Genomic DNA, 26,115 nt, shown 5'->3' on the forward strand with positions numbered 1-26,115 from the left:
TGATTGTCGATGGCGCCATACCTGTATCTTGTTTATTGTTTTAGTATAAATCAGGCCGTATGTTTGTTCTCTGTTTTGAATTGTTTCACATTTTGTCATATTTTCCTTTACCTTACTATAAGGTATGGGTTTTGTTCATTGCTGAAGGTCGTTCGATGACCCGTAGTTAATTTTACACCATTACCCTTTGGTCTCTGGTGGATAGATATTGATTGTTTTTACTTTGACATTTATTTGATTAAACTCTGATGAGAAATGTAGGTGGAATAGAGCTCACAATCGGCATTTTCGTATTATTTACTTTTCAAAGGAAAATAACTCCTCAAACAAATTCGATTAGTCCAACCCTCGTATGCATTAGTGTCTGTTCTGTCTTGCTAGAAGAGCAACTTTGACCTCTGGTCAAGCTGTCGTTTTGGATCAATTATTTATGTCTCTATATCTGTAAGTTCATGCTGTATCTTGAATAGCCTTCATAATCTCTTTGATTTTCCTATTGTAATAATTTCACCATATTTGTGACTTAGCTAGGTGTTCGGTCTGCGTTAGCAATATCAAGGACCTGTTTAAAAAATCGGAGTAGGTCGATATGATTTGTGGAGTTATTTCGCTTGGAAATATTAATTGCATCGTAAAAATCCACATCGGAAGGGCTCTTGCGCCCACATTTCTAATTACAGTTTAAAGAAATGTATGTGAAAGGTTAATACCAAAATTTCTCATCTGACTTTAATGATGTTTATCAAAGATTTACATTATCAATATCTTGAAAGAGCTTGAAAGTCAGTGCCAATCAATTATTTTAAAGGTAATTTATTCGTACTAATATATAGCCATTCGGGACTACATCAATTTCCGTCTAAATTATTCTTCTTTTTCTCAGTTATTATTCAAGGAAAGAAATCGAATTAAAAAATGAATGTCTTTATTTTGCAAAACTTTTCACAGTGTCAGGCAACACAACCAGTCTTATTCAAATTATTTACAGTAAAAACAATCTCTAGTATACATTTAAACCTATTTCCAAAATGCTGTTGCCTATTTCCTTTCAAAACTGACTTGAAGACATACACTAGAGTCTTGTAGTTCTTTTTAGCCCGCCTGGCACAAAGGGTCAAGTGAGCGTTTCTCATCACATGGCGTCCGTCGTCCGTCGTTGTTAACTTTTACAAAAATCTTCTCCTCTGAAACTACTTGGCCAAAGTTAACCAAACTTGGCCACAATCATCATTGGGGTATTTAGTTTAAAAAAAAATGTCCGTTTACCCTGTCTGCCAACCAAGATGGCCGACATAGCTAAAAATAGAACATAGGGGTAAAATACCGTTTTTGGCTTATATCTCTAAAACTAAGGAATTTAGAGCAATATTACATGGGTAAAAATGTTCATAAGTTTTAGATCTATCTGCCCTTAAATTTTCAGACGAATCAGACAACCTGTTGTTGGGTTGCTGCTCCTGAATTGGTAATTTTAACGAAATTTTGCAGTTTTTGGTTATTATCTTGAATATTATTATAGATAGAGATAAACTGTAAACAGCAATAATGTTTAGCAAAGTAAGATCTACAAATAATTTAACTTGACCAAATTGTCAATTGCCCCCTTAAGGAGTTATTGCCCTTAATAGTCAATTTTAACAATTTTTCGTAAATATTTGTAATCTTTTTAAAAAATCTTCTCCCCTTAAACTACTTTGCCAAATTTAATCACACTTGGCCACAATCATCATTGGGGTATCTTGTTTAAAAAATGTGTCCGATGACCCAGCCTGCAAACCAAGATGGCCAACATGGCTAAACATAGAACATAGGGGGTAAAATGCAAGTTTTGTCTATTATTTTGAAAACCATTATAAAGAGAGAAAATCTGACAAGAGCAAACATGTTCAGATTGTTGAGCTCTACCAATTGTCCATACATGTCTAACTGTCAGATGACTTCTTATATGAGTTATTGCCCTTAAATGACAAATTTTACCATTTTTTTTTCATTTTTGCCTACTGAATTTAAAACTATAATAGATACAGAGAAACTTTATAATGGTCAGCAAGACAAGTTCTACAAATAGGTCAACATGGTCGAAAATGTCAATTGACTCCTTATTAGAGTTTTTGCCCTTTGATGATGATTTTGACCAATTGTTTGCGTTTTTGCCTTATATCTTAAAATTATAATAGACAGATAGAAACTTAGCTAGGCAAAAATGATCAGCAAAACAAAATCTACAATGAAGACAATATGGAGGAAATGGTCAGACGACTCCTTATTGGAGTTATTGCCCTTTAAAGAAGATTTTCACCTTTTTTTTGCGTTTTGCCATATATGATAGAAAATTATAATAGATAAAGATACACTTTTAATCACAAAAATGATCAGCAAGTCAAGATCTACCAACAAGTCAAATTCTGCCGATATAGTTTAGTAAACTGTCACTATTTATAAGAGTAATTGCCCTTAAATGAGGATTTATTTATCCTCTTTTGTGTTTTGAGCAAAAGCTAGAGAAGATAGAGAGAAACTAAACAGGCTAAATGATCAGCAATACAAGATCAACAAAAAAGATTTTTGTCATGAATTCTATTCTTGTCTACAATGTTGGAGAGTGTCCTTTGTTGAATATGCACATAGACCAAGGTGAGCGACACAGGCTCTTTAGAGCCTCTAGTTTGCATTGCAGATCAAAGCATATTACTACGAGTTGGTTGGAACTCACAACCTTAGTGTTGACAGGTCATCGATCACAGTAGATTAACTACTTATGACGTGTCGCATGTTATTGCGTTAAATCATACAAACCATAATTGTAAGCAACCCTAATGAAAAATAATAGAAGATAAGCTATATAAAATTAATAACTATAGACACGGTAGGAATTACCGTTTCTTAAAATCTATAAAACTAGACCTCACATTGTATTAACGGTTACCAATACAGACAAAACTATAATCAAAACGTCAAAATTTGGAGTGTCAGACGTAACAGGCTATACGCATAATAACCTTCAAGGCAAGTTTGCACTCTTCAGTAGAATATGAAATTCTCGTAAATTTGCAGGAATTTTCTATGGCATATTTCATTTATGATAACATTAGCGAATTTTTGCAGATTCAACGACAGAACTGATTTTTTTGCGAAAATGAATAGTCTTCACCATGGTCAGAATTTAGATGCCTTGCAATTTGTCCACTTAACGATTTTCGTACGGCTTGATCGTTGTCGGTTTATAGGGACGATAATATACGGTCTTTTTTAAAATCAACCCGAAAGGCTTTCATACTCATTATTTAAACGTTTTTGAATGTCAATATAACCAATTTAAAGTTTCTGCGCTTATGTGTTTGTTTATTTTTTAGATGCTTTAAAAAAAAGTACTGTTCGACCTCATCGTCAATTCTAAGATAAGAGAACAAAATAAGCAACAGCACAAGACCATAAACAATTGAACAAAGAATTACTGCTGTTCGTTCGACAGAGTTTCCAAAGTTGACTATTATGATCGGATTAAAAAATGTCATTTCTTTTCAAAATCCTCCGACGTAAAATTGCAATTTGTAATTCTGCTGTAATACGTTCCATACATATAAGTGACAATACAACTGTTGTATCCGAAGAGTTTGTTTTTGATATTATATAAGTCTGTAATTATAATAATAGATGAATACAATTATTCTTGCAAACAATTCATATCTTTTTCAAAATTTAATTTACCAGTACTAAAATTAGTGAAGTGTTGATTATCTAAATAATTCATGTTTAACTTTTAAAGGTATGACTCTATCCACTTATCCAAATCTCCGTTGCTTCATTTAAATCAAAATTAGGGGCCACTTCCCTCTTTTCGGAAATAAATGGAAAATCATTGAATTTTATTACATTTCATATTGTTTTCCTCACAAACTTAATTAGAAGTAACAATATTGGCCACAAACAACTTTGTCGTTGAAAAAATAAAATAAAAAGCCAAAACGTCCCCAATTATTATTTTAAAAACGACTAAGTACGTCGTTACCGATAAGCCGCAATACCGTGCATAACGTCTTATACTACTCGATCACCGAGGCCATTCTGATCTATAGGGAACGACAATAAATATAATGTTCCGTGAAATAAAACAAAAACATGGAAGATTAAGCTTGATTTGTTTCAATAATCCCAATGATAAATATTAAGTTAAACTCAACCTTAAGGTTGAACATCTTTGTAATATAAGTATGAATTAAATATTACATTCAGTACTTGCGAACAAATATTAGTACCACAAACTAATTGTAGATGTTAAATTACTACATATAATTGTATGCTTGTGTAGATGTTAAATTACTACATATAATTGTATGCTTGCCTCTTCTGTTTAGTATGACAACTCTATTTATTACAATGTCAAAACCGGATGACTTTTATTTTCAGTATAAACCAATATTATTGATTGTCTTTTCCTTCATTGCGATGTCACATTTGTAGAGTACATTTTACAGTCTGTGTTTGCATTGACGTTTCAAATTTCAAGAGAGTTATTACTAAAATTATATACAATCGGGATGCCCTTTTAAATAAATAAGTCAAAACCTTTATTAAATTTCATCTCAAATTTTGAGAATTGTTGTAGAAGTATAAACCATTTTAACAAAACAAGTTAAGGACAAAATTAGAATAACAAAAATACCGAACTCCAAGGAAAATTCAAAACGGAAAGTCCCTTATCAAATGGCAAAATCAAAAGCTCAAACACATCAAACAAATGGAAATCAACTGTCATATTCCAGAATTGTTACAGGCATTTCCTTATGTAGAAAATGGTGAATTAAACCTGTTTTTTTAGCCAAAGGAACCTCCCACTTGTATGGCAGTCGCATGGAATTCCATTATATTGATAACAATTTGTGAGCAAAACAAACAGACATAATAGGTACAAAATATCAAAAATTGGGGCACAGTAGTCAACATTGTGTTATAATCTTAATCACTATAAACACAAACAACAATGTTAACAAAGAAAAACAAAATGGCATATACACACTCTATAGACAAAGCACAAAAGCAAGAATGAAAGACAAGAATATAAAAAATGACCATAGCACAATAACACAATGACGGGATGTATAAATACTGAGCAACGGATATTACCAAAATTGGACTAAACAGTAAAGGTTAAAATACACAAAGCCAATAAAAAGAACACTATAAAATGTAATTAAGAATTGTCCTTCAAATACGTTAAGTTTGTAGACTATTTGTATTTTCATCGTTCTTCGATTATTTTACATGGCTTTGTCACTTTGCCTTCGTTTTAAAATTTTGAATGTCCTTTTGGATCTTCCGCCTTTCTTCTAAATACAGTGGAGATAACTTCTAACCTCTCATTAGAACTGTCAGAAAAATCTGTCATAGAACTGTTCTAAACTGTCCTAGAACAGTTCTATCTAGAACAGTTCTACCCTAGAACTGTTCTAAGTAGAACTGTCAGAACAAGTTCTAGGTAGAACTGTCAGGATAGAGTTCTAGGGTAGAACTGTCTAATACTGTTCTAGGTAGAACTGTCCAAATCAGTTCTAGTCGTAGAACTGTCAGCAGAACTGACCAAATCAGTTCTAACCGTAGAACTGTCAGCAGAACTGACTTAATCAGTTCTAACCGTAGAACTGTCAGCAGAACTGACTTAATCAGTTCTAACCGTAGAACTGTCAGCAGAACTGTCTAAAACTGTTCTAGCCGTAGAACTGACCAAACCTGTCAGGATTGTAGAACAGTTCTAAATGACGTCACTGTAGTTAGGGCATCTCACTGGTCACCATTCAGTGTTATTATTATCGTTGATAAAGCCACACGCAAAATGCCTCCTGTCAAAGTTAACAGAATTTCAATGTATTTGAGACAGCGAATAGTTAATCTTCGCCAAAGTGGAAAATCGTATGTGAAAATTTCCAGTATTTTATCCGACACAGAGGGAGTTTCAATTTCAAGAGAGGTCATCGGGAAATTTTATACCCGTTTCACCTCGTAAAACGTGTCAACCCTTTCCCGTCAGAATATCGCCATTCGTTCATTATAAACTCTAAATAATGAAATTTGGTATTTTCTTTACCTGTAAGTACAAATATTTCATAAAATTATTTGTTTTGCCACTCTCCTCCATCGACATCCATCGTAACAAAATTTCAGCTATAAAAGCGACCGAGGAGACATTTTCCGTAACGAGAAATGTTAAAACAGTACTGTGATGAGAATTTTTTAATATATATTATATTCTTTTGACTTATTTATATTTAAGACAAAGAGTTCTTAAAACTCTTCTATGGATAGAACTGACTTAATCAATTCTAGCCGTAGAACTGACCAAATCAGTTCTAATCGTAGAACTGTTCTAGCCGTAGAACTGTTCTAGCCGTAGAACTGTTCTAGTCGTAGAACTGACCAAAGATTTGGTCAGTTCGTGTTAGAACTGTCTAAAACTGTTCTGGGTTAGAACTGTCAGGATCAGTTCTAGGTAGAACTGTCTAAATCAGTTCTAGGTTAGAACTGTTCTAGCTAGAACTGTCTAAAATGTGTCAGGATGACGTTCTACATACTGTCCTAGAACAGTTCTCCTGACAGATTCTAGCAGATTTGATGAGAGGTTAGAAGTGATCTCCACTGTATTTTAAAAATATATGAATATCTGTTTTGCTTAATGGAAACTATATCACTAATACGTAGTTGAAAAAAGACGCATATACTACACGGAAGTTCTTCAAAACGAAATTATCAATTCCTCTACATTCAGGTCCGTACGCACCGCTGAGAGTCAAATCGTTAACAAGCATATCACTGCCACTACCCAGCTTAAGTAAGTATTCTACTACTAATATATCAGTGCTTCTTACTACCTCCCTTACTATTATCAAAGAACTGGTTATTAACTTTTGTAATAAAGCTTATGTAAATAATGGTATTAATTATTTTTGGGGTGTTAAAAATTCTTTAGAGATTTTAGATAAAATACATGCTTTTGATGGTCCTTTTGGTTCTGTTGACAGTTATGATTTTTCTACTCTCTACACTACACTTCCACACAATCTAATAAAGAAAAAAAATCATATTTAATAAAATGGTCATTCGAAAAATCTCATTGTAAATTTATTTGCTGTAACTCGTTTAAAGCCTTTTTCTGTGACGAAAAAGGAAAGTATGCTATATACACTTACTGTAAATGTGAGGATATGATTGAAGCTTTAAATTTTCTCCTATATAACATATATGTACGTTTCGGCGATAAAGTGTATCGTCAGGTAGTAGGTATTCCTATGGGCACTAACTGCGCCCCTTTAATAGCAGATTTTTTCCTGTATTGCTATGAATCTCAGTTTATGACCAAACTCAGTAGAGACACATCATTGTTACATTTGGTTGATACATTCAACAATACCTACCGTTATCTGGATGATATTTTTTCGTTAAATAATCCAGAGTTCTTTAAATATACTACCGAAATTTACCCAAAAGAACTTACTTTAACTAAATCTAACATAAACAGCAGCAGTTGTCCTTTTCTAGATTTAGACATTTCAATTTCTAAAGGGAAACTCCATACTAAAATTTACGACAAAAGAGACGATTTTTCATTCCCTATTGTTAGTTTTCCTTTTTTAGACGGCGATGTGCCTTTGGCTCCATCATACGGTGTTTATATATCCCAACTCGTTCGGTATGCCCGTGTGTGTAGTGATGTAATAGATTTTAACGAACGTAATCAATGCATCACTGGTAAATCATTAAGTCAGGGATTTCGTTACCATAAATTACTTAAAACTTTTACTAAACTCTTTCATAGATACAAAGATTTGATTAGTAAATTTGGCTGTACCTGTGAAAATGGTATTTCACATCCTAAATTTTATGGTAATATTGTACTTAAAGCGCGGAAATCATTATGTGATCCGTGTAAACTCATCGAACCTTTAAACAAACTTATTAGTAAGGGTTATCGTACCAATGTTGTAATTAGATCTCTGAATATAGTTTACATTGGCACTAATATCGATTTTGTCATTAGCAAATTAAAACATAACTAAATTTGTATTTTCTTTTCAAACGGGATGTATAGAGACACAAACACGTTCATTTTTATCTATAAAGAAGTCACTCCTAACTATCCTACTACCTGTCGATACATTTATTTTTGGCATTGCACAAGTCATGTCTTCTTTGACTGTTCATAACGTTAAAATACTAAATCCCTGGGATGTATTTTAGTTGATTTTAGTCTCTGATGCATGATTTTTTATTATTAATTGTTTTGGCTTTTAACTAGCTGTAAGTAACTGCGAGTACTCTCAAATCGTACTTTCTTTTTAATTTGACCTGTTGATACTATTTGTAATGCTTTTTTGTTATTTAATGTTAACATGGATCTTGTCTATATACCAGTTTTGATTATTTGGTATTACTACAAATTTTCACTTCTTCGTACTATGAACATCAAAATTATTTCATTTTTCCTTAGATGCTGTTCTTGGACCTGTACAGGAAGTTTTATCTAGCACTTATTGTATAGTTTTATTGTTGATATTCACCCCATATGAACCAAATGTTAGATTAGTTTTATTGATATTAAAGAAATTTCTTGGTATTCCTAAACGGAAGATTTTATACACACAGAAGAAGAAGTATACTTAACAACAAAATTATTTTCATTTACCTGTGTATTATAAGACGCAGGTTTCTTCAAAAGTGATGATTTTTCTAAAAATTGTTTGACATTTCACAGTGATATCATACTTTAACTTTGTTTAAACCTGTTTATTTACTTTTGACTTTAATTATTTATCCCTTGTAATTTTTTATTAACTGTTTGCACCAGTCCTAAGTCAGGAATCTAATTACAGTAGTTGTCGTCTGTTTATGTAGTTCATACGTGTTTCTCGTTTCTCGTTTTTATATATATTAGACCGTTGGTTTTTTCCATTTGAATGGTTTTACACTAGTAATTTTTTGGGGCCCTTTATAGCTTGCTGTTCGGTGTGAGCCAATGCTCCGTGTTGAAGGCCGTACCTTGACCTATAATGGTTTACTTTTATAAATTGTAACTTGGATAGAGAGTTGTCTCATTGGCACTCATACCACATCTCCCTATATCTATTAATTATTTCTTCGATGTTTAATTCTATGTATTGAAATCCTGAATATATTTACCTTGGTAATAGCTTCAGACACTTACATAAATATATTGGTGTACGACATTTGTTCCAAAGTATAGCCGCCTATAAGAGTGTCGGGCTTCGTCATATCAGTTTCATTCGGAACAGTGTTATTATTTATCGGTTTCTGTGTTCTGTTGTCCATTATATCGATTAGAGGCAACAGTGGCTGTTTATATTCATAAATTCATAAAGAATGTAAAGATAAAAAGTGAGGAAATCACATGAACTCCAAGAGGATGTCACTGAGGCGTCCGCTTTTTCTGAACTGTTTTTTCTGAAATTGTTTTGTTAAAATTTAAATTGAGTTATTTTACGGATAAAGAATAAAAGGGAGTTACTTGATTGCTAAAAAAACTTATTTATCAAAGACATGATCACGTCACTGTCTTCAATGAAAATAACACTTTATAAAACTCTTGCTGCTGTAGATTTACCTTCCTCAGGAACGCGCATACCTCACCTTTTGAACGCCAGTGATCGAAAAGGACCGTAACAAGAGTAACCATATCCAACTTTAAGATGAGGAATCTCATCCTAATAGTGGAATCTCCTTCCTAAGTAAGGAATATTAGATACATCTGAATATAAATAAAAGTTGGTTTGGAAAAACGTCAATGAGACAACAATCCAACGATAGCGAAAACCAAAAAGATATAGTGGTCAAGATTTACATCATATTGTCTTCAACAATAGTCAAAAAAAGAGAGACAAAGATGCCAAAGGGATATTCAAAATCATGAGTCGAAAATAAACTGTTATGGCAAAAAACAAAAAACGACGAAAATACAAACAGTACACAAAACACAACAAAGAGCGTTAATTAGATATGCCAAGCTCTCGATTGCCACTCGTCTCTAAAATTTCTGAGTAAATTTAACAGCGACTATTAAAGATCTGAGTAAATTTAACAACGACTATTAAAGATCTGAGTAAATTTAACAACGACTATTAATGATCTGAGAAAATTTAACAGCGACTATTAAAGATCTGAGTAAATTTAACAACGACTATTAAAGATCTGAGTAAATTTAACAGCGACTATTAAAGATCTGAGTTTAGCACATACTTACAACTTCTCGTCCAATCAAATTGCTTATATTTGCCTTCTAATTTTCATAGTACATACTTTTCCTGTGTACTAAGTAACTACGCATGAATGATCACAAGGGTAAGATTTCATTGTATCGTAATCAAGATATATAAAACAAAAATTGCCACTGGCTATTTTGAAATAAAATGCTGTGTTCCAAATTAAATTAAATAGTTTGTAATTAGTTTTCACGTTGATTTTTAAATATCCTGCTATTAAAATCTTTGGATCTAAAAAAGTTTTTGACAATTGCAAACTTTATCATTTAAATAAAGGGTAATACATATGGTTCTTTATACCTTGAATAGAGTACAACGATATCTTAAAATTATGATAATGTATTATCCATGCAATTACTGTGTACACAGAAATGTGTGTACTATGAAACCTTGTGAAGGAAAATTAAAGCAACTTGGTGATAATTTTTTAAACTTTCTTAAGGAAGGTGATCTATTTCGTCATGAATTGATTGATTTATTGATTAGTGGTCGCTTAATGTCCAGTGGCAAATATTTCATACATGTTCAGGACGATGTCATGAATTGAAAAACTGTGATTATGTCTGAAGATAATGTGCCACCTATAAATATATATATAAACATATTCTGATAAATCTTTTAGTTTTTACTTTGAAATAATAAAAAAAAAAAACACAAAACACAAAACCTTTAATCTCTGATCTATTGGTAGTTGCTTTTTAATGCCTATCTGCTAGACTATATCTATTAGGACAAACTATCTATATGTTTCAAATTTATTATAGCTTTAGTTTTACTGTGAAATTAAAAAAATGTTTTCAAAACATGCAAAGCTTCCACTGCAATATAATTATTGCCTGCTTTTGGTCAATTTATTTTGTCATCTTACCATGTAAGAAGAACATGTATAGTAAAACACCGCTTTATATCAGTATACATACTTACACCAGCAGCTACCATCTGTTCATTCTGGAGTGAAGGGCCTTTTGAAATTACATATTTTACAATGATACTAGTGAGTAGATTTACAAAACTTCGTTGATGAGCTCCGTTTTACAAACACCTGTGATACAAGTAGTCAGCCAAAATAAACTATCAATAGACCAATTAAAAGATTACTCGAGTTGTAAATATGTGCTAAATTGGATAGTCTATGAAAAGGTATATACTATGAAATTAAGAGCTCGGGGCAAGCCCCTCGCTCTAAATTTCATAGTATATACCTTTCCATAGACTAACCTAGACAAATTCAACAGCGACTATTAAAGATCTGAGTAAATTTAACAGCGACTATTAAAGATCTGTCATGAACATAATTTTCTCTAGAGAATAAAGAATAAAAGTTTAACTGAGAACAGCATCTTATCATTTCAAACATGAAAAGCAAACATGATGAAAAATACATTTAATCAGTGAAATAAAATTATTTATACAACTAAGCATTTAGATAGCATCAATTCAGTTTCTGATGGAAATAAGGAAAATCAATTCAAATCAATGAAAACAATCTAAACTCCACAATTTAACACCGCCAAAGCAGTTTTGGGGCATCAAGTCATCAGACAAAATGTATCCAAAACCATGATCGTTTTACATCTTTCATGTAAAACAAATGTTGCGTTAAGTTATTTCGTCCCATGACACCAATTATCGTGTCAATTTGATATAACAATCATACTTTTACTTATCTTTTATTTATTTATGATACGATTTATTTTGCAAGTTGCAAACTGATGCTTATTTTCCTATAACAGCGTTATTTGGTTTGATGAAGGAATGTTTGTACAACGATGTAAATGTTATTACAACGCGCTAAGGGCTTGAAATAATCAAAGCATATCCTGCATTGAATTCTCTAATCAGATAAGACATGCCTACACTGTATACGTAGACATCTAGCAGATGGACGACCTTTAGTAAGGATATTACTCCCGGACGAAAGTAAAGTAAGGATATTACTGCTAGACGAAAGTAAAGTAAGGATATTACTCCTAGACGAAAGTAAAGTAAGACTATTACTCCCGGACAAAAGAAATTTTGATATCTTTAATTTGTTATTTCTACTATTCAAAGGAATGGAAATGTGAACATCGTTGATTGATAAGAAAATAAGTGAAAACAAATATAAATTATTTTTATAATCGTAAGTCTAGAAGATGTTATCTCTAGAGATTTTTACACGAGACATCAAACAACTTTGATTAAAGAGAACATTTTACTTTTATCTATTGGATTGTAATATAACTTCCCAAGACGTCCTTTGCCAATTCAAGTAATGATAACCTTTATATAATTGATCAATGCTCCATTTGAATGATAATACCTTATTCAGTACCATTTCAAAACACCTTTTATGGGATTTTTATTACTGCGTCCTTTAATCTCGTTGATATCTATAATACACTGAATTCGGTATTGTATATATATATATGTTGGCATCGTTGACGAGTATAGTAATAATAATTAGGAGAAACGCAGCTTTAAACATGTTCATTTCATCTATGTTGGAAAATAGACATCAGTGTCTTTTTATGAATCTGATGCATTAGAGAAAGGTTAAAGGTTGTTGAGAGCTCTTGCTATGACATTGCGTCCGTTGTCAGTTTGTGAAAGAGTAGATATGGTAGAAAGGACTATATTGACCCTCAAATCGCCAAAAAAGGCGAAAAATTCTATAATCGATTGGACAGATATTTAGCTTTATAGAAAAAATCTTAAAAAAGAAGAAAAAAATAGCCGAAAATTAAAAGCTCATGAATACTTTATTAGTTAGTCATCTCATATTTCTTACAATACAAAAAGGACGGAAAAATCAATGCCAAAGTACATTATGAAGCTGAACCATCTCTTGAGAGCTAAAACTAGACATCTGATCGTATAATGAAAGCCAACCCCAGTTGTTTCAATTATTTTATGGTAATCTACAAGATAGTATTTCCCAATTACTCTATTGATGTGACATTAGCAAGATGTATCATTCTGTATGCTTACTAAGAAAACATAAAATGTTATATTATTTTTTGCCGTGAACTATCTTGAAACTAAAATTCCCCGAGGTCAAGATTCCGAGCCATAAAAGGAATTGTAAAATAAGTGCAGACGATAACGTTAGTATTGTCTCATTGGCAATCATACCACATCTTCTTATTTTTATATTAACAACTCAATAGCTGTTTCATATAAAGATATTCCACACAGGGTTTTAGCTGTTACATGCATAGATATTCCACACAGGTTTTTTTTATGCATTTTTTTTATACATCGTAGATGGCAATCCTAATTTGTAGCCACACCTTTATAGATTTGTCATGCATTGTATTTTATATGGTTACATTGTAGATGACAATCCATTTTTTCCCAAAGACAAAGGTAATAAATTATTTGATTTCTCTTAATTTTTAAATGTAGGAACATAACAAAAGCAAAACTAACCTGTCAACACAAACTTGTGAGTTCATATCCCGCATGTGGCAAATCGCGTCGACTCCGATTTTAATTGACTAAGATTGCAAGTTTTCGTGATTAATATTGCTTGTTTTTTCCTTGTACTTCGGTTTCTCATCAATAAAAAATAGCTGCCATGATTAAGCAAAGTGTGTTGAAAGTTGCGATAAACACCAAAATACAGTCCCGTATAAATATCTGTTTTGGCCGAGGCTTGTGTTCTATTTTATTTCTGAGCATCTGAGAGTCAAATTGTTAATTTTTTTTGAAAATTCGCCATTTTACTAAATTTGATGTCTGTTCAAGACTGTCTTAATAATTATAAAATTGCCTTTCCATACCATTATTGTTATAAAAATTGTTTGGACGAATATTGTGAAAATAATTGTATAAAGTTCGAGATTGCATGTTAGTTACGTAAGCGCGTCACTGTTTTTGTGGTGTTTTTCGTTGATGGAATATGTTCGTTGTTGTTCTGTGGTTTGCATGTTGTGTCGACTTTTATATTATTTGTTTGTGCGTTTCTCTGTTATGAATGTTCTTGCTTGTGTTTGTGCTGTATTTCTGTCACGTAGTGTTTTAGCGATATTTTTTAACATTGTCATAAAGCGGGAGGTTTGGCATGCCATGAAACCAGGTTCAACCCACCATATTTTCTTAAAATGTCCTGTACCAAGTAAAGAATATGGCAGTTGTTATCGAATAGTTCGTTTCTATGTGTGTTGGCGTTTGTTTTTGTTTTGTTGCATTTCGGTGTTCCTGTTGTTCCTTTGTTTTCCTCTTATAGTTGATGTGTTTCCCTCGGTTTTGGTATGTAACCCGGATTTGTTTTCTATCAAACGATTTATGACTTTTGAACACCGGTATACTACTGTTGCCTTTATTTCGCCATGACTAGCAAATATTTTATACCAAAACCGCATGGTTTTATTAACGTATTTAGATTCGTCATTTGATAATGCCAATTTGCGACATTCTTGAATACAATAAGTTTTAACATGGCCGCAAATCGTACTCCGTCTTTTGTTAACGCGAGCTGATATCAAGCGATATGGTGTTGATATAAAAAGAAGGATATGTTGTATCATTGCCGATGAGACATCTATGCAATCCAAATGACGTGGATTTAGCCAAATTTAGACCACCGTACGGCCTGCAACAATGAGAAACCCCTGTACTTTACAGTCAATTAAAAAAGGCCCTGACATGACACATTTCAAACGGAAAAGCCAATTCCAACTAATAAAAAAATCATATTCTCTTAGTCTCAAGTATCAACCAGTACACAGCCATTGAATTTATTGTAAAGACGTCATAAACATTTTGTGAAAAGCATGTGCAATGTAAATGAACCTGATGTTCAGTTGTTGTCGTTTGTTGATATGGTTCATAAGTGTTTCTTGTATCTCGTTTTTTATATAGATTAGACCGTTGGTTTTCCTGTTTGAATGGTTTTACACTAGTCATTTTTGGGGCCCTTTATAGCTTGCTGTTCGGTGTGAGGCAAGGTTCCGTGTTTAAGGCCGTACTTTGACTTATAATGGTTTACTTTTACAAATTGTGACTTGGATGGAGAGTTGTCTCATTGGCACTCATACCACATCTTCTTATATCTATGAACAGTTTGTGAAAAGCATGTGCAATGTAAATATATAGGTACATATTACCGTCAGGACGAAGAACCATAAGTTTACATAAATGTACATAGCAAAACATATTATTGTTATGTTTTAATTACCAATACAGGAATATGACGAATACCAATGCAAATGCCGCAATTAGATTTTCGTACTGCAGGATAGACTGACGAATTTACACATTTGTGTTTCACAAGTCTTGTTGATATAGGACTCTGTTCACTCTAATATACGAATTATTTTTTCAAAGAAATAACAGAACACAACCTCAAGAAATATGTTTTTATACGTTTTTTTTTCTGAACTTTTAATATATTCTACAAGATAATAATAGTCTGTGAATTTATATAACTGTGTCTAATGTATAAACATGTAACATAAAAGTACACATACAGAACTGACCAAAGTTAAATGAATGACTTGATAATGTTCACATTTAGAAAATTATACCATACAAAAATAAAGATATGTGGTATAATTGCCATTGATACAACTAACGACCAAAGTACAAATGAAGTGGATGTAAGCAATTATAAGCAACCGTACGGCCTTCAACAATGAGAAAAACCCATACCGTATGTCGGCTATAAAAGGCCCCGACATGAAAAATATGAAACAATTCAATTGGGAAAACTAACCGCCTAATTTGTACCAAACAATTTACGAAAAACAAATATGAAAGACACGAACCAACGACAACCACTGAACTATATGCTCCTGATTTAGGACAGGCACATAAAGAATGTGGCGGGCTTAAACATGTTAATGAGCGCTCAATCCTCCCCCTAACATCATAACATAAGAACAAACTATAAAAATCAGTTGAAAAAGGCTTAACTCATTAGATCGATACATACAAAAACATCAAACAAAAACATAGGCAGGACGTGGCAGGGTATATATCCATCCTTCATCCCTAACAACAACAAAAAAACACTAAGTACTGATCTGAGACTACTCGCAGTTACTGACAGCTAGTTCAAAGCCAATAACAACTAATAAAAAAATCATGTATCTAAGACTAAAATATCAATCAGTACACATTCAACATCCAATGGATTTAGTGTGAAGACGTCATTAACAGTCAGAGAAAAACATAACCTTGTGCAATGCCAAAATATAGGTATCGACAGATTGTAGTACTGTGAAAGTACATATGTGTAATATTTAGTATGGTTTTAATTTACTTTTAACAAAATCAATATTTATACAAATAAAAACAATATTCAAAGATTTAATTACAGTGTTAAATAGGTAACCTTTCAAAATAAGTTTATTTAAAAGATTGATAAGTTTACCCGGATTGTATCTAAATTTTCGGGCTCGGTTATCAACATCACCGAAAAATTTAGGATGTGCTATTCCGTTTGAAATAAGTTTTTTTACAGGTACAGCCAAACTTGCAGACCAAATCTTTGTATCTATGGAAGAATTATGTAAAGGTTTTAAGTAATTTGTGGCAACGAAATCCCGAACTTTATAATTTACTTGTAATACATAGATTACGCTCATTGCAATCCAAAACGTCACTACAGATACGAGCATAGTGAACGAGTTGGGATATATTAACACCGTAAGACGGTGCCAAAGGAACATCACCGTCCAAAAAAAGAAAATTAACAATAGGAAAAGAAAAATCATCCCTTTTGTTGTAAATTTTTGTGTAGAGTTTCTGGTGTAATACTTAAATATCTAAATATAGGAAAGGACTGTTATTGATGTTTATGTTTTTTTGGTTTATTTTAAGTAAGTTCCTTTGAGTAAATCAGCAGTATATTTAGAGAATTCTTGATTATTTATCATCAAGATAACGGTAAGTTTGTTGAATTTATCAATTAAATGGAAGTTAGACGGTTCTTTACTGAGTTTGGCCATAAACTGTGATTCATAACGGTATAGGAACAAGTCTGCTATTAAAGGGACACAATTGGTGCCCATAGGAATACGTAAAAACTGTCGAAAATTTAGGACTTTAATCATCTAATCACACCTCCAGTTATTATATCTAGCATATTTACCTTTCTCATTAGAGAAAAAGGCTTTATATAAGTTGCAGCAAAACATTTGCATTCAGATTTATCAAACGACCATTTGATTAGATAGGAAAGATTGTTTGGAAGTGTAGCATAAAGAGTGGCATGATTTTTTTTTACAAAAATTCAATTATTGTTTTTCCAAAAAGAACAGTTTCCCATTGAGTTTGTACTACCCTTTTAACAATAAAAAACTAGTAGGACTAAAAACAACTCCCACAGTCAGAGTCAATTATAGTGACTGGAAGCAGTTGATTTGCAAGTGAAAGGAATTCGCTATGCATAGCACTTGTCGTATTACAAATGATATGAACGGCTTCTAGGGTCTTAACTTAAACGGAATACCATTGAAAACTATGAATTCTTGCAAAATAGATTGCTTCCGTACATTTAAGAACAGTGCAAAAAAATAATAGGGTTTTTTTTTGCTCATTTTAGTACAAATAAAAAGTGATGTCAACCAATAACCTGTTTTTTAGTTTTTCACATACATTGGATATGAATAAACCGTTCAAACTCAGCAGAATTTATTTTTTGTTTAAAATTCCTAGGCATAATAAAAATACTTTGGTACGTATGCAACCAAGATATTTTCAAAACTAGGTAATCGATAAAAGTTATAATGCAAAGAAAGGCGAGAACCTACCTTATCTAGTCTGTACTGTTAATTGGTAAATCGTGTTGTATTGCTCTAGGTTCTCCTCAGTCTCAGTCATTGTAATGAGATCGTTATAACATCTGTTTTTGACAGTTCTATGTGACACAGACTTGCTCTAATGATATATTGGAATATTTACAGAAGCTTTATAACGCGGTACAGCCAGCCATTACATTTATAAGCCATATATGGCATTATACTCTAATGATTGAATCAATATTTGCTTGTAATGTAGCAAACTTGTGAATGCAATAATGGATTTAACCAATTTTCAAACAAAGTTTTAATTTAATTAATAAACATCATACATATTAATCAAGCCAATCTTTTAATTACATTCCAAGTGATATAATCATTAGAGAGATAATCATGGACAGATTAACTTTATGTAGTGTTTTATAGACGGTTGGTTTTATTTCGTCATTTGTTTTGCCACGAATTTGCCGGACTCTATTCGACTTCTAAGTTTTGATTCCACCTTTGGTATATCCCGCCTTTAAAGAAATTGATCACACAACGTTCTTAAAAGTTGAAATAACTGATTGACAATTAAAATAAAAGCGTAACTACATGCTCCTGGAGACTCTATCGCCTATCACAGATTTATACAAATTTGACTTATGTTTCTGCAAAAAAATTAAACAAAACGTTATAAATTTAATGCGACCGAAGCGCTTTTCTGGATTTACCTTCATTAGAAACGCTCTAAGCCGGATAATTGAAAGCCAAGGTTGTAAAAGAACCAAAACAGTTGAAGAACTATATGACCAAAAAGGACTTAAAAATAGTCAAATCCATCTAAGGACAACTTTGCCTAAGGCAGTTGAAACCTTAGTTATTTTATAATATAAAAATTTATAAACGAACAATTTTAGAAAGGTTTGTTATAAAATCATGCCAGTATCGAAGTACTGACTATTGAGCTGATGATACCATTAGGGACAGATAGTGCACCAGCAGAGTTATCGACCAAATGCTGTAAAAATGAAAACAACACGTTATAAATTTCATGAGTCCTTAACGCTTTTCTGGATGTACAAATGTATCTTCATCAGGAACGATCAAAACCGAATATTTGAAAGCTAAGGATGTATGAGAACTGAAACAGTTGAACAGCTATATGACCTAAAAGACCCTAAAAATAGCCAAATCCTTCTAAGGTCAACTTTGCCTGAGGGAGTTGAAACCTTAGTTTCTTGATAATCTAAAGATTTATAAACGGACCATTTTAGAAAGGTTTGTTGCTAGATGGTAATACAAATTGTACAATAAGAATCTATGTATGCCTTTGGCGGCTACATGTTTCATCAGATCCATCATAAGAACCTTGTTTACATCATTGCAACATGTACTAGTGGGATAAATTATGACTATTATCTTTAAAAGAAGAGGCAACAAAGTTTCCCTAGAGTTTCAATGAGAATTACGTGCCAGTATTACCACCATGTCTGCAACCTGATCAATATTAAGCGAGGATAAGTTGCATCCCAATCATCGATCCCGTAGCGTATGAAATACATTTCGACTTGAACTTTCAGAGAAAATCTTAGAAAATTTGCCAACAAGAATCAATGAGTACCGACTATGTAATTCCTGTCAGAACGAATTGAGAATAGTTTGTAAAGGATTTTTTTATACACCATTCATGAAAACTTTATTTCAAATCAGCGTAACTGTTTCACAGAAGTTGAAAAAGTGATTTCCCATAGAGTTTTTATGGAATTTTTGCACAATCAATGCCGCCATCTTTGTAAAACGCATCATTATTGTTACTAAAAGAAAAGCGAAAGATACCAAACGGACATTCACACTCATTAGTCATAAATAAACCAACAAAGCCATGGACAAAAAATAAATAAAAAAAGGACCAATAGACAAACAACAGTATACAAAACACAACATAGAAATCAGGTGCTTCGAAAGGGTAAGCAGATCCTACTCTGTGACACCAGTCGTTTTGCTCATGTAAGAATAAACCCGGTGATAAATCTTATTCGGTAGATCACATTAGGGTAAAAGTTGACAAGATTGTGGTTACGACAATTGGAACATATCCGTCGTCATCGTTCCATAACGGTCAACAAAAAGTAAAATCACAAAAATACTGAACTCCGAGGAAAATCCAAAAAGGAAAGTCCCAAATCCGAAATGGCAAAATCAAAAGTTCAAACACATCAAACGAATGGATAACAACTGTCATATTCCTGACTTGGTACAGGCATTTCCTCAAGTAGAAAATGGTGGATTAAACCTGGTTTTAAAGCTAGCTAAACCTCTCACTTGTATGACAGTCGCATCAAACTCCATTATATTGACAACGATGCGTGAACAAAACAAACAGACACAATAGGTAAAAATGTCAAAAATAGGGGCACAGCAGTCAACATTGTGTTATCATCTTAATCACTATAAAAACAAACAAATGTAACGAAGAAGCACAAAAAGGCATACATCAAATTCAACATCCTCATTTTGCTTATATTATACGATTTTATTTATCTATGTAAAATCCACCCATAAAGGATGGAAGGTTTTAAGTACTGGTGTAAAATCGCGCCTTTGAAATTCGCACAGGTAGACATAAAATAATTTTGTCGTTTAAAGTATGACGAGATACACAAACACAGAGTCACGTAAAATGGATATCACAAAAAACAGACTTAACAGTAAAAGTAATATTAATAAATAAAAATAATTGTGTGGTTCAAAGTATGACGGGATACATAAGCACAGAGTCACGCCAAATGTATATCACAAAACAAACAGACTCAACAGTAAAAGTAATATTAATAAATAAAATAATTTTGTCGTTCAAAGTATGACGGGATACATAAGCACAGAGTCACGCCAAATGGACATCTAAAAAAACAGACCCAACAGCAAAAGTAATATTAATAAAGACAAATAAAAGAATACTATAACACGCCATTAAGATGATAAACAACGTCAGTACGCAAAATCTATACTTCAAGACCATAGTGTATTATTTGTGAAGAAGATACGGAATATTTATCAACAAGTTCTAGTACCTTCCGATGAACTTTTTTAGAAAAAGGACGAGACTTTCTTTGACATACCCCTGGTTCATCAACTTTCTGCTCAGACACTGGTGACGTTTTACAAAGTCTGAGTAGGAGCTGCAAGCTCTTGAATACTGAATAAGTTGGGAAATGTATATCCCATATGCAGGTGAAGTTGGTATATTGCTACTAAGGTGGGGGAAATTGATAATTTCAAAATTAAAATCGTCTCGTTTGTCATAGAATCTGGTACTGAGATGACTGTGTATGTCAAATTCGAGGTATAAGTCTAAAAATGAGGCGGAGGAAGCCGTGTCTGATGTTTCTTTAATTTCTAGTTCTGGTGGATATATTATAATTAATGGAACCCAATCAGAAAAGTTCGGATTGTTAATGGAAAGAACATCATCAATATATCTGAAAGTGAAATTAAATAACCTGGCTTCTTTGATCTTCTTGTTTTTGACAAGTGTCTGAAGGAACTCCGATTCATATGAAAATAAGAAGAGGTCGGCAAGGAGAGGCGCACAGTTCGTTCCAATAGGAATGCCGTCAATTTGTTGAAAAAGTCTACCTCCAAATTCAACAAATATGTTGTCAATAAGAAACTCCAGCATACTGATCACTTGTTCCTCTGTGTAGCATGTTTTACCCTTTTGTTCACTATTAACAAAATATGCCTTATGGTATCCCAAAGTAATATTTATAGCGTATGCTACCATTTTTATGATGAAAAGCATTTAGGATTATTTCTTTTAGACGGTTTTTCAATTTCACACGAGGAATGGTGGTATACAAGGTTGAAAAATCAAAAGTTTTGATAGAACTAATTTCAGAAAAAGACCGAGATTTAAAATTATCCAGAAGTTCTTTAGAGTTTTTAAGAATCCACATATGGTTAATACCACTACGCGAGTAAACAGTTTCACAGTATTTCTGAAGACCCTCTTTCACTACGGACAGAATTTTAGTCAATCTAATGGATAATTCTTTAGTGGAACATGCAAACTCGTGGTGGCGTCCGTAAAATTATTGAAGGGGTGATTTTAACTTCACCACTTCAGAATTCTTGTCTTAATAACTTTCTTGTGAGCAGCAACCCTCTACCAAAGAAATCATGATAGGAAATACAAGCCCTTGAATATTTATCAACTGGGAGATATATACTCCATATGTAGTAGCTGCTGAAATGTTGATACATAGAAATGGAAAGTACACAATTGGGAAGCTGAAATTATCTAAAGTGTTTAGTGGTTTGTTGTACTTGTTTTATTGTATGTTCTTTTATGTAAAAGAGCTAGTTATGCCTATACTCCAGTATGTCACCTCATTATTGTTTGTTTCATGTCTTTATTTGGAGAATTTGGTGAATCTGTTTTGTTGGCCATCTTTTTAGACTCGGGATGGTTTAGAACTTAACATATTGTATAGACATGAACGAGTAGTATAATATTGTATGTGACTGTGTATTGAATTTTTTTTATTGATTGCATGAACTATAAAATAACTGATGAAATAAGATATAAAGAGACTTATCCAAAACAGCTTTGACATTTTTTTTTTAAACCTTTAACAATGTAAAAATAAGGAGGTGTGGTACGATTGCCAATGAGACAACTATCCATCAAAGTTCAAATGAAGTTGATGTAAGCAATTATAGGCAACCGTACGGCATTCAACAATGAGGAAAACCCATACCGTATGATTGGCTATAAAAGGCCCCGACATGAAAAATATGAAACAATTCAATTGAGAAAACTAACGGCCTAATTTATAACAAACCAATTAACGAAAAACAAACATGACAGACATGAACCAACAACAACCACTGAACTACAGGCTCCTGACTTGGGACAGGCACATAAAAGAATGTGGCGCGGTTAAACATGTTTGTTACCGCTCAACCTTCCTCCTAACCTGGGACAGTGGTGTAACAGTACAACACAAGAACAAACTATAAAAATCAGTTGAAAAAGGCTTAACTCATCAGATGGATACAGATAGAAATACATCTAACAAAAACACAGAGTGGACGTGGACGGGTACTTGTACATCCCAAAAACGAAAAGACACCAAGTACAGATCTGAGACTACTCGCAGATACTGACAGCTTGTTCAAAGCCAATAACAACTACTGAAAAAAATCATGTATCTTAGACTAAAATACCAATCGGTACACATCCAACATCCAATAGATTTAGTGTAAAGATGTCATTAACATGTACAGTCAGAGAAAAACATGACATTGTGCAATGCCAAACAATAAGTATCGACAGATTGTAGTATAAAATTGAGAATGGAAATGGGGAATGTGTCAAAGAGACAACAACCCGACCATAGAACAGACAACAGCAGAAGGTCACCAACAGGTCTTCAATGCAGCGAGAAATTCCCGCACCCGGAGGCGTCCTTCAGCTGGCCCCTAAACAAATATATATACTAGTTCAGTGATAATGAACGCCATACTAAACTCCAAATTGTACACAAGAAACTAAAATTAAAAATAATACAAGACTAACAAAGGCTAGAGGCTCCTGACTTGGGACAGGCGCAAAAATGCGGCGGGGTTAAACATGTTTATGAGATCTCAACCCTCCCCCTATACCTCTAGCCAATGTAGAAAAGTAAACGCATAACAATACGCACATTAAAATTCAGTTCAAGAGAAGTCCGAGTTTGATGTCAGAAGATGTAACCAAAGAAAATAAACAAAATGACAATAATACATAAATAACAACAGACTACTAGCAGTTAACTGACATGCCAGCTCCAGACTTCAATTAAACTGATTGAAAGATTATGTCTTCATCATATGAATATCAGGCACAATCCTTCCCGTTAGGGGTTTAGTATCATACCATCATAACATATATGAGAAGAACATAACCCGTGTCATGCCAACAACTGGTTTTTAAATAAATGTGTTTAGTGCCGATGCAAAGACCCTATAAGTGAATCAATATTAACGCCAAAATATGCAATCTTTAATGACCTGATATTCAATAAATATCAACACATTTACACAACTGTAATATTCAATTTTCACACTATGTATATGTCTAAATGTCAGTGCTCTTAAGGCAATTTTCTACTTGCACGATGATGCAAACTTTTCTGAAATTAGTTCTAACAAAAACTTTTGATTTTTCAACCCTGTATACCACCATTCCCCATGTGAAATTGTAATTTTTGAAAATACTTTGAACGACAAAATTATTTTAGATTTCTTCCTACGTGACGTTTACATTTTCTAGCGTCAAACCCGCGACTCTACACTAAGAGTAGATGTGAATGCAGTCACAGGACTTTAAATATTTCAATCCTTTATGGGTTGATTTAAAATACATATATAAGTAAGCAATGAATGTGGTTGTTAAATTTGATAGATGCTTTCTGTGCTTCTTTGTTAAATGTTTGTTTGTTTTGAGATTGTGACACAGTGATGACTGCTGTACCCATATTTTGACAATGTTACCTATTATATTTTTTTGTTCAAACATCGTTGTAAATATAACGGAATTTGATGCGACTGTCATACAAGTGAGAGGTTTAGCGCTATAAAACCAGGCTCAATCCACCATTTTCTACATTTGAAAATGCCTGTACCAAGTCATGAATATGACAGTTGTTGTCCATTCGTTTGATGTGTTTTATCATTTGATTTTGCCATTTGATTAGGGACTTTTCGTTTTGAATTTTCCTCGGAGTTCAGTATTTTTGTGATTTTACTTTTTACACACTCGTATACAAAAGCCAGAATTGACACTGTTTAAAAATTAAGAAAAAATTATGAACTGAAAAATTATTTTTTACAATTGAGTTCGATAGAACCACAAAACCCCAAATCGTCTCACTTATTTTTCACGCGCCCCATGTTTCTGTGTGGATTTTTTTTATCAAGATCACGATCGGTAAACTTGGGCACCAAAACCTGGAATTTAAATAGCAACCATAGATTTCTATCAACAATCACCGAATGAAATATTTGTTCGAATTTGATTACACGTTATCGATTCGTCATAAATTAAAAAAAAAAAAAAATAAATAAACGTGCACAGAAGACTTTTTTTAGTATATATGCATGTTTAACCCCGCCGCATTTTTGCGCCTGTCCCAAGTCAGGAGCCTCTGGCCTTTGTTAGTCTTGTATGATTGTTAATTTTAGTTCATTTATATGTTTTGGAGTTTAGTATGACGTCCATTATCACTGAACTAGTACACATTTTTGTTTAGGGGACAGCTGAAGCCCGCCTTCGGGTGCGGGATTTTCTCGCTGTGTTGAAGACCCATTGGTGGCCTTCAGCTTGGTCGGGTTGTTGTCTCTTTGACACATTCCCCTTTCCATTCTCAATTTTATTTTATTAGTATTTCCTTAACATTATAATCACTAGAAACACGTTTCATGTAATAATATGATTTAAAAATGTGGAAAATTACTGAACAGACGATGAACACCAAGTGAGTATAAAAGCTCTAGGCTAGTTAAGCAAATCAAAGTTTTTTAACAAATAAAATTGGCACTTTCGTCTGTTTTAATACCCGGGCTATCTGAAATTAATCTTTGTTTTTAATTTGTTAAAAAGTAAAAGCTGTTAAATGTTTCTCGGATTTTCTAGGTACGCTGTATTCAATGAACAAATTACATATTCAAACATGGTTATAAAATACCAGTTTTTGACATTTTGATTGAGCGTAACAGGCTTGGATATTTTGTATGGATTTTGCTCATTGTTAAAGGCCGTTCATCTATATATGAAACGATGCACTATAATTGGCTTTAAGAAAATGCACTAAAATTTCGGTAATAGACTTACTGATGTTCGTCAGAAAAATAGGCTAAAATGTGTTATTGTCATTTGAATAATATTCTTAATTTATATTTATTTAGAGATGTCAGCGACCGCCGAGGGGAAATAACAGGAGATAATAATCCTCCCTGAAGTCTTGAGCATTAGCTGTTTTGAGTTAGGTCGCGTACCACACCATTGACAAAGCGTCATTCAGGAAGATGATGTGTGCAAAGGGAATACATAGTTTTATTTATCATTATAAAGGAAATACATAGTTGGTCATTAAGCT

At 32.9% G+C, this 26,115-nt stretch overlaps 1 protein-coding gene across 1 annotated transcript in view; it reads left to right on the forward strand.

Moving 5' to 3' along the window:
* Nucleotides 1-26,115, forward strand: part of LOC127727247 (40S ribosomal protein S21-like) — a 1,096,693-nt gene that overhangs the window by 35,454 nt on the left and 1,035,124 nt on the right. The window lies entirely within an intron of this gene.

The sequence above is a fragment of the Mytilus californianus genome, unplaced genomic scaffold, assembly GCF_021869535.1.
Source record: "Mytilus californianus isolate M0D057914Y unplaced genomic scaffold, xbMytCali1.0.p SCAF_19, whole genome shotgun sequence".
Lineage (NCBI taxonomy): Eukaryota > Metazoa > Mollusca > Bivalvia > Mytilida > Mytilidae > Mytilus > Mytilus californianus.